This window comes from Denticeps clupeoides, chromosome 13, assembly GCF_900700375.1.
Source record: "Denticeps clupeoides chromosome 13, fDenClu1.1, whole genome shotgun sequence".
Taxonomy (NCBI): Eukaryota; Metazoa; Chordata; class Actinopteri; order Clupeiformes; family Denticipitidae; genus Denticeps; species Denticeps clupeoides.
The window spans coordinates 13,934,985-13,944,318 of NC_041719.1; the positions used below are offsets into that span (position 1 = coordinate 13,934,985).

At 44.7% G+C, this 9,334-nt stretch overlaps 1 long non-coding RNA gene across 1 annotated transcript; it reads right to left on the reverse strand.

Moving 5' to 3' along the window:
* Nucleotides 1-2,184: 2,184 nt before the first annotated feature.
* On the reverse strand, nt 2,185-2,767 carry LOC114802646 (uncharacterized). The gene is made up of 3 exons (XR_003751751.1): nt 2,557-2,767; nt 2,394-2,437; nt 2,185-2,286 (listed from the first exon to the last, which is right to left on the reverse strand). It is a non-coding gene; the product is annotated as an uncharacterized LOC114802646 (long non-coding RNA).
* Nucleotides 2,768-9,334: the final 6,567 nt, after the last annotated feature.

Here is a 9,334-nt window from a genome sequence, read left to right on the forward strand (position 1 = left end):
GGCACCTCAGTGGTACCTTGGCAGACCGGGGGTTCGAACCAGCAACCTTCTGATTACGGGGCCGCTTCCTTAACCACAAGGCCACCACTGCCCCAGCATATGAGCTCTCACCAACAACAACACTTCATAGGACAGAATACTAATACACTCCATCACTTTCACTTTCAATCACTTCTGGACTCAATCCTCCCAGAATACTTGCACAAATTTTTTGCTCTTGCAATATTTGCAATATTGAGGTCTATAGCAGTGGCTAAAGCATTTCACTGCATATCACACCGTGTATGACTGTGCATGTGACGAAATAAAATTAGAATTTGAATAAAGTAGCGCACAGCACCCATCTTCAAATGGCGGTTTCCTTCCACATTATGGACCTGTCCACACAGACGAATGCCATACATGTTTTTGCCGCATTTTGTGCCTGCATTTGATTGCCGTTTGCTTGCCGATGTTTTTAATGTTTGTCGGTATTTAGGCAAAAAAAATATGCCAATATAGCATTGCATGCAGCATTTATTTGATGCCATCCAAATGCACAGACTGAATGCCCATGTGGACACTTTAATTTACCAATCGTCCGAACGGCAGAAAAGCACGTGGTTCAGACGTCGGTGTGAGGAAGGCCTACAAATTCAAATGGGCAGCAGCCAGGTTTATTAAAGCTGTGGCATTCAACTGTTGGACAAGGCTAAACCCAGCACATGATACTAAAACAGATTCTGACAGCTTTGTAATTTTAACCAGCACCCAAATGATTGACTATGCTAATTATTGAATATTGACTATGCATGGACAATCATCCTAAAGGCCAATTAGGACCTGATGTATGCCATTGCATCATTGTTTTTCGTTGGGTGTAGCACTCTTCACCCTTCTTTTTGTCTTTGTTGATAAGGGATCTCGCGTCCCACTAGTTTCCCACAAACTTCCTAAGGGTCCGCTGAAAGCCAGAGGTCCATCCAGCAGCTTTATTTGTTTATCTGTTTTGGGTGGCTGTCCGCATTTTCAGCGGCCAGTGGGAATTTCTCTTGCCTCTTTCGCTCCGAGCTTTTGCTCCCCTCACAGACAAAGGAAGAGAGGTTGTTTTTTCCCATTGAAATGTTAACACTCCAACACATCCATTCATTTGCATGCTTCTGCATGTCAACACACAGAGAGGGAAAAGAGAGATGAATGAGGGGGTCCGAATTACAATGCTCCCTCTCCACTCACACACACACACACACACACACACACACACACACACACACGGAGGAATGTGCCTCAGGCTTGTACAGTATGGGTTTAGCGATCGTTGTTCCGGAAGCTATTTTCAGTTTCTCAGATGTGTGTTTACGTTGCTTCAGCCGTGGCGAGTGTGAGGTTGTGTGATGCCTTTCTCATCTCACTTTCAGTGGGACACGTCTTCAAAATACCCTGAAGGGTCTGTGAGTGTGAGAGAGTGTGTGTGTGTGTGTGTGTGTGTGTCTGCATGACTGTGTTTATTATGCGGAAGCTGTGAAAGTGCTCACTTTCAGAAATCATCTGTATCATGCATGTGTGTAGCATCCTCATGTGAGGATAGCCCTGATTAGAAACATAATCGTGAAAGACTATTAACTCCACAAAAACAAACTAAGAGCCAGAACATGACAGGTGAAGTGACAGTGACAACTGCCACTGCAACACACTACACAGCAAATCAGCATGGCCGAAGATAAAGATTTGAGCGACTTTAACAAGGTCAATCATTGCATCTTGAAAAATGCTGGTGTCCTTGGTCTGCAGTAGTCAGGACCTACAAAAAGTGACCCAGTGACAGGTTTATAACTCAAACCACGAGTTTACTTCATGAAATGAATGATGCTTTGAAAGTGAAGTGATTGTCACACGTGATACACAGCAGCACAGCACACAGTGCACACAGTGAAATTTGTCCTCTGCATTTAACCCATCACCCTGAGTGAGCAGTGGGCAGCCATGACAGGCGCAATGTAATGAAACCATGTGTCACGTATTCATGTGTACTTTGATATGTTCCACCTATAAGTAAATATAGATGCCAAATACACCCTTTCATGGAAGCAGTGTTCCTCTTTCAGAAGAAAAATGTGTTGATTTGACATCCAAATCTTGGATTTCCCAAGGTTGAGGGAGTTAATGGAAGCACAATTTCACATTATACAGGTGACAGATAATAGCATGTGTGTGTCAAGTGTTTTCAGTAAAACTCCTGTATTTGTGTCTTGTCTCAGGCCTGTACAGGGAGTCATAAGCAAATTCATGGTCCTTTCCTCAATGGAGCTGTTTTCAGAGACAAAAGATCACATAAACTTCAATGAACCCATCAGACATCAAACAGCAATGTGCAGAGCTTTCTGTCGACAACAAAGCTGTCAAGAGCGATTCACCTGTCGCCAACCCCCCACACGTCACCCTGTTCCTCTTTCTGTCCCTGAGACAAACGAACATGAGGAAAACATACATCATACATCACAAACCGGCCTGATTTAATGCTCCATTGGTCAACCTAAGAGGACCCTAAACATATTGTAGTTCATTCAAAATTCTTACCAAGTCCACCCGAAGTCCAAAGTACTTGAGTTGTGGTTTTTGAAGCATTGCTATCTCCCTGACACGAAGCCATGGTCTCGCGCCCTCCTGCCAGGGCGTCGTGTGTGTGTGTGTGTGTGTGTGTGTGTGTCGTAATGCCAGGCTGTGCCAGCTGTCCGTGTGACACATGTGTTTGCACACTTGCCGCGTTGCTAGCGTCTGTGTTTGTTGTGCGGCGCGCACACGTCTGCTTGGCAGCTGCTGTCTGCGAGCAGGTGCTTCTGCTTTCTGCGTTCTGAACCACAGGACCCTTCACATCCTCCGGCTGGTGTTGCTCGGGGGGGGTTGCGTTCTTCACGTGTTCCTTTTAGAACACATAAGATCATGCAGGCGCGCGCGGGTTGTAATATCAGACTGGCGTCGTCTGAACTGCACATGAAAGTGTGTCGTGCGGCGAGAGACACGCGCAGACATGAAAGGGACTCGGTCGCTCAGACGCTGTGCAGAGCGCAGTTCGCCGGGGATCAAGGGCGAGGTTTTAAAATAAGACCAGGGAGAAACGCGTTCATGGGAGAAAAACCTTCAGATCCTTTTGTTGGACTGAAAGGAGAACCCACATGACAGGCCTGAGGGACCACGTTGGTCTGTTGGTCTATGGATCGCCACAGCGGATCAGCTGGTCTGATCAACTGACTTGGCAAAGTTTTACGCCAGATGCCCTTCCTGAAGCAACCCTCCCTATTTATCCAGGCTTGGGACCGGCACCAAGAAACCTAATCTTTATTTTTGGTGAATGTTATGCTGTCAGGGGGAATAATTTGATGTTAGCGTGCTCCTACAGCAAAGCCCGGCACACATCAGAAGCGCTGTGGCTTTGGGGGGATGGTGTTGGCTGCAGGGTGGGGTTGTTTGGCTGAGGTGCTCTGCGCCTGCTCACGTTTTGTTTTGTGTGACATTTTGAGCATTTTGCTCCTAGAAATGACATGCTACGACATGGAATATGACAGTAATATTTTACAATATTTTGCCATTTCAGTATTCAGTATCTATATGATTTAATTAAGTAATTGCATGAATAAAAAACAGATTTATATAACAATTTTGGCCACCATAGCTTGTGCTTCATTGACACGTTTGTTCTATATGCATTGTAAAAAAATACTGCCAGTAATGGAGTTCATATCTGATGTTTAGGGGAAGGGTTAATATCCACTCATATAAAATCCCACCCATCAACTATAATGCCCATGGACCAGAGGTACTTTTTCCCACTCTTTTTTGAAGTTGATGGTGCAGCATCTATGCCTCCAACTCCATTTCTCCAAGAAGGAATAGAATACAGTCACCAGAGCCACTGATCCACGCATATTTCTTTAACCATATTGAGCAGAAAGTGTGGAATCTATTCCTGATATTTGTTCAAATGATGTATTGAGAACCTCTGAGCATTGTGACCAAGTAGAGAATTAGAATGATGTTCATTTCAGGGCTCATAGATTGTTCAAGTTTGATTCGGGCCACTAGCGTATTTGCCTCATCTGTCACAGAGGCAGTGCAGATTGAAGGGAGATTCATGGTGCAGCTTGTCTCGTCTGTTTGAGCCCGGCTGCTTTGAGGTGGTCGATAATTCAAGAAATGGCCAGTGTCACAGGAAGCTGCGGTTTTCAGGTAAGATTAGTTGTCGTTCTAATGCAGGCTGATGAATGTAAATTTATATGTAAATTTCTGCACTTGTGGAACAGGCCTTTCTCATGTGGACGATTGCCTCAAGATACCTCATTATGGCTTATTTAATTAGCTCCAGTGCCTCAATCTCAATAGGATTTCCCCGAAATCTCTTCCTGACAAATTTTTAACGTCTTTCAATCGCTTTTGCTGCTCGTTCGCTCATGTTCTCCTCCTCCTCGGTTCTCGGTGTCTCAGGGGTACCATGTAACAAGCTGCCGGTTATGTGAGATGCGAGACCCATTGTTGACGCAAGAGATGAGGCATCCCGTACACAAACCCTGACTCTTGCACATTCCTGGAGGCAAAGATCTCTTTGGGGACACACTGTACACAAATGGAGACTAACACACGCATCCACGTAGGCTCACGCTGAGTACAACACAACAAAAAGGGCCTGTGACTCACAATGTGGTAAAGATAAAAAACACGGCGCTCACTCCTAACCCTGAAATCCAACCCCCCAATCAAAACACTGCTGATATGTTTGTTGCTGATTCATTGGCTCAGTGTGTGTGTGTGTGTGTGTGTGTGTGTGTGTGTGTGCTGGAGCGGGGTGCTAAATTCTGCTTCATCCTAGATAGACAGATAGATAGACAGGCCACACAAGTATTGAGCAAAGTCTGTGAATGCTGTGAATGTTTTCATTTTTATGGGGTGTTGTGTAAAATTATAAGGGAAAAAATATTTAATTTAATGGAATAAGGCTGTAACATAAAATATGGGATGCACGGTATTCATGTGCATGAAATAACACAGCTACAGATTAAAGTGGAAACCTGTCTAAATGTGGGTACAAATAATGGACACTACAGAGGGTTATAGAGGTTAATAATTATAACACAAATATAAATGGTATGTTGCTTATTCATAAAAAAAAATATTCAACACAAAATACACACACACTTTTACGTGACTGAAAGGTGCTGGGAGGGTTTGGAAATGTATGTACATTTCCTATTTCATAATGTTCCTAATGTTCTCTAATAATAATAATTTCTAGTTTTTCTGTATGTTAAGCAATATTTGGCTTTATTTTGCCCAGTGACAAACACAATCTGTGCCCGTCACAGAACAGTTCAGCTTTATCAGCCACTGGTTGTCGTTGTAGCAATGGCAGCTCGATTAGTTCTGCTTCAGCTGATATTCCGCTGTTGCTGTTCATTCTAGAAGAACACTAACTTATTGTCTTATTTCAATGCATGTGTTGGTCACCTTGTTTTATCAGATAAAATGGGTCTCCTGCATCAGCATCAACAAATGTGTCCTCTGCATTTTCTCATTCGCCCTAAGTGAGCAGCGTGTGGGGACCTTGGCGGTTCAGGATTTGACCCCGCAACCCTTTGCTTCCTTACCCGCTAGGCCACCACTGCCCCATAGCAACGATTGTCCCCAGGCAGCCAATAGGTATGTTTAAAGGGCATAAGATTGTGAGTTCAGGACAACCATCGAGCTCTTGCATCATGCGTGCAAAAGTTCAGATCCAGCGAAAGACATTTATAGTTGTACTGTGTAAAAATATTGCCTACTTGCGTCAACTTTCTGTCTCAATGGGAGCTGCTTCCTGTTTCTTGGCTGATTTGTGATGTGAACCACACTCGTTTTTTTCCTCCTGAAGGCTTCATTTCCTGCATCCAGACGCAGTAGCAGTAATGCCGGATGCACCATTAATGATACCGGTGTGAACGCTGCCTGCGGTTCCAGTGAAACTGTGATTGAGAGGTTAAGAGACACGCTGCTGCTTCCTGTCCGTCCTCAGGTCCGCTGAAGCCGCTTAACGTGACCGAGAGACACAAGGCTGAGGCCACTCAGAAGGGGACGGACTGGAAGAGCTGCTGTGGGTTTTCTTTAAGGATGCTGCAGAGGGGCAGTACAAACACGGCGTACCACCCAATGGGTGGCGGCTGTGATGGATAGAATGGGAGGGAGTGAAGGGTGATGAGAGGACATGCGTCACTCACGCGCCCCCTGTTATGGCATGAGTATTCCCATAAGAAAGGGGAACAAAGTGTGCCTCCTTAAGACTACACTGTGTTCCTTTGTGTGGCTTTCTGGTAAGTGTGTGTGTGTGTGTGTGTGTGTGTGTGTGTGTGTGTGTGTCTGTGTGTGTGTGTGTGTGTGTGTGTGTGTGTGATAAAACTGAAAGGTCGGAGTTGAGGAATAATACAAAACAGCAGCATACCCTCTGCCTTGATGGAAATTGCAATTAACACACTTGTCAAACACACCCACCCACACACACCTACACACACACACACACACACACACACACACTCCCTCAGTCGTAATGGCTTGCTGCATCAGCAACCTCAGGGGAAGTCTGCTCAGGTACTGTGCCCCTCCGAGGTACTGGGAACATCACATTAAATTGGTATTGAGAGCTTTAATGTGATTATCCTTCCAGCAACCTAATGAAAGGGAGGCGAGGAGACGGGGGCGGCCGAGGTGGCGCGAGGCTGTGGGCTTCTGCCGCTCCACAACTCCAGTTCTGCGGAAAAGTGGGTTACATAAACACAGAGAATGAGCAGAAGATGCTGCCCCGAAGGGGGGGCAAAGAAAGAAAGGAAATGAGAGTAAAGAGAGGAGACAAAAAGTACGGGGTTAAACTGGGAAAGTGGAGCTCTTCAGGTTCAGAAATGATTCAAAAGTCTTATGCGTGCCCATTCACGGAGCCACCCTGCCTGTAATGCACTCCATACAAGATCTTGACCTGTTTTTCTTTCTCCATCTTTTCTGATGTTCGTTACTCTCCGACGGCTCGCCTCGTCATAGCGCTTTAACATACGGGAGTGTTACTAGCATTTTTACCAGCAACTCGTACAATTAATGACCACATTAATGCTGATGTCATGTGAAGAAAAATAAGGCCATTTATAATGTGCTTATTGATATATTGTATTCCAAATATTTATGAAGTAACCAACAGTGTCATAATTGAGTTATATCAAAAATCATATTATTTATAGCTTTATTCGGTGTGTGTGTGTAGCAGTATGTCCTCATTTTTCCTTCTCAGACTTCCACAGCCAGAAATTGCTTGGCTCTGTCTGACTTCACATAAGAAGCTTTTCTAATGATGGTCAGTGGCAGAAGCAGCGTTGCCTGATGCTGTTTTAGACAAAAACTTTCACACAACGGAGCAAAGAACAAAAAAAACACAAGGGCTTAAAAGACAGCTTTTTCTGAACAGATGTTTTGTCTCGGATTAACTCACCATTTCCTTCCGCAGACCTCACGTGCACACACACACGCACACACACACACACGCACAATCACTGCTCCAACAAAGAATCTTTCTTTCAATGTCAGAGTCTGTCTCACACACACATTTATACTCAGTTTCAGCCTCATTCAGCGACACACCAACACTTTCTGTAACTGCGCTACTGTAAGACGGCCAGAGATGAACTCCTTTGCCCTCACACACTGCATCCTTTGTTCTGCGGTTTCCATGGCAACCTGTCTTGTTTCTCAGGTGACTGGACATGAAACAGGTGCACCGTAGGGCCTGCAAATGTACTCGTTTCCTCACAGAGGACCAAACTGGGAATGTCAGGCCTAATGTGCCGTATGTGTGAATTGTTGTATATATGAGTTATGTCTACTGTGTAGAAAAAAACGCTCAGAAAATATGAAATAATATACATAGGGTTATACAGTAAGAACAATGTTTAATAGTTTGTGCTCTACAAAGCACGACTTTTGCTGTGATTACACACTTCTCTATGCCAGTGTGGATGATGTCCAACAGCCCACAAATAGCTCCTTTGCTAAGAACTTGTCTACTTAAGATTGGCCTGCATCATACTCTCCATACTGTCCATAGAGTACATGACTGGGGTACATTCCAGCTTTTTGTGTGATGGGCTGATCAACAAAACTCAATTCAGTGTCCGCTTGTGACGCACCAAAACCATCCCATTTAATTTCCGCTAAACCCAAGAAAATTTCAAGATCTGCCAACATACTGCTGTCGCTCTGTTTAGATTGTATTCCCGCAACACAGTGTCAACTTTTAATGCTATTTCATTATGCAGCCCTCACTTAGGACAGAGACTGGACAATTAGAGCAGCAATCCATTGTTGTTGAAGCACGCAATGTTAAGCAATGTTCAAGGAGCAATGAGAAGGAGCCTGAGCACGTGATTCATGAAGTGCTTGTAAGCCAGTGACCGTCGAGAGCATTTCAACACACGCTAACACACACATGCTCCAAAACTGTGGCAAATGTAGTCATCCAGAGAAGCTGACAAAAATTCTTTTCTGTTCCCATAAAGACCAAATTACTTTTATTCACTCAGGGACAGAGAGAGGGGGGATATGCAGTCAGGTTGGACTGAAGAAACATACGAAGAGTGTTCGGAATTATCATGCACCGATGCAACAAAAGCCAGGACTGGACTGACTCAGGATTGTGTCAAATCAATTTTTTAGTTGCAAGGAGAGGAAATGCTGCATAATTCAGCTGTTTGTTCTCTGGTGGACGTGCAGGAGGTAGGTCGCATCCTTACTGGAGTTCCGTGTCCTCATGCAGACGAGACAGAGAAAGAGAGACGCACACGTCTTTGTGTCCTTGAAGCCCAAACAAGGACTGGAACGTCACAAAAAGTTCAGCTGAGGCTTTCTGGCTCCAGCCGGCCTCCTGCCAGAAAATGTGCTGAGCACTGACCCACCAAACCCACCCACTTTCCATCTGAGAACCATTAAAAACAAGGATTCAGAACCCAGCCGCACTTCATCGGTCACATAATTAGCGGGTGAGGCTTCAGGCCAGCCGTCACGTTCGTGGCAGGCGGCCGTACGAGAAAGCCACGTTCCCTCTGCCCAGGGGCCTGCAATCTGCCTTTTTATGGCTTCTAAAAGCTTTTTATGAATTTATAATGGATTTATTTCTAGCTATATGGCTTTTTATCAACATTGTGCTTCTATTTTTAAAGCCTCCCCTTTTCTCTAGAATTGAATCATTTTTCAGATCCGAGGGCTCTTCAAGTACACAAACAGTCCAACTAACTGGAGAAATATGATTCTGTGCTGGGAATCGGCTGAAGTCTCACATGCTCCACATTTCATAAGA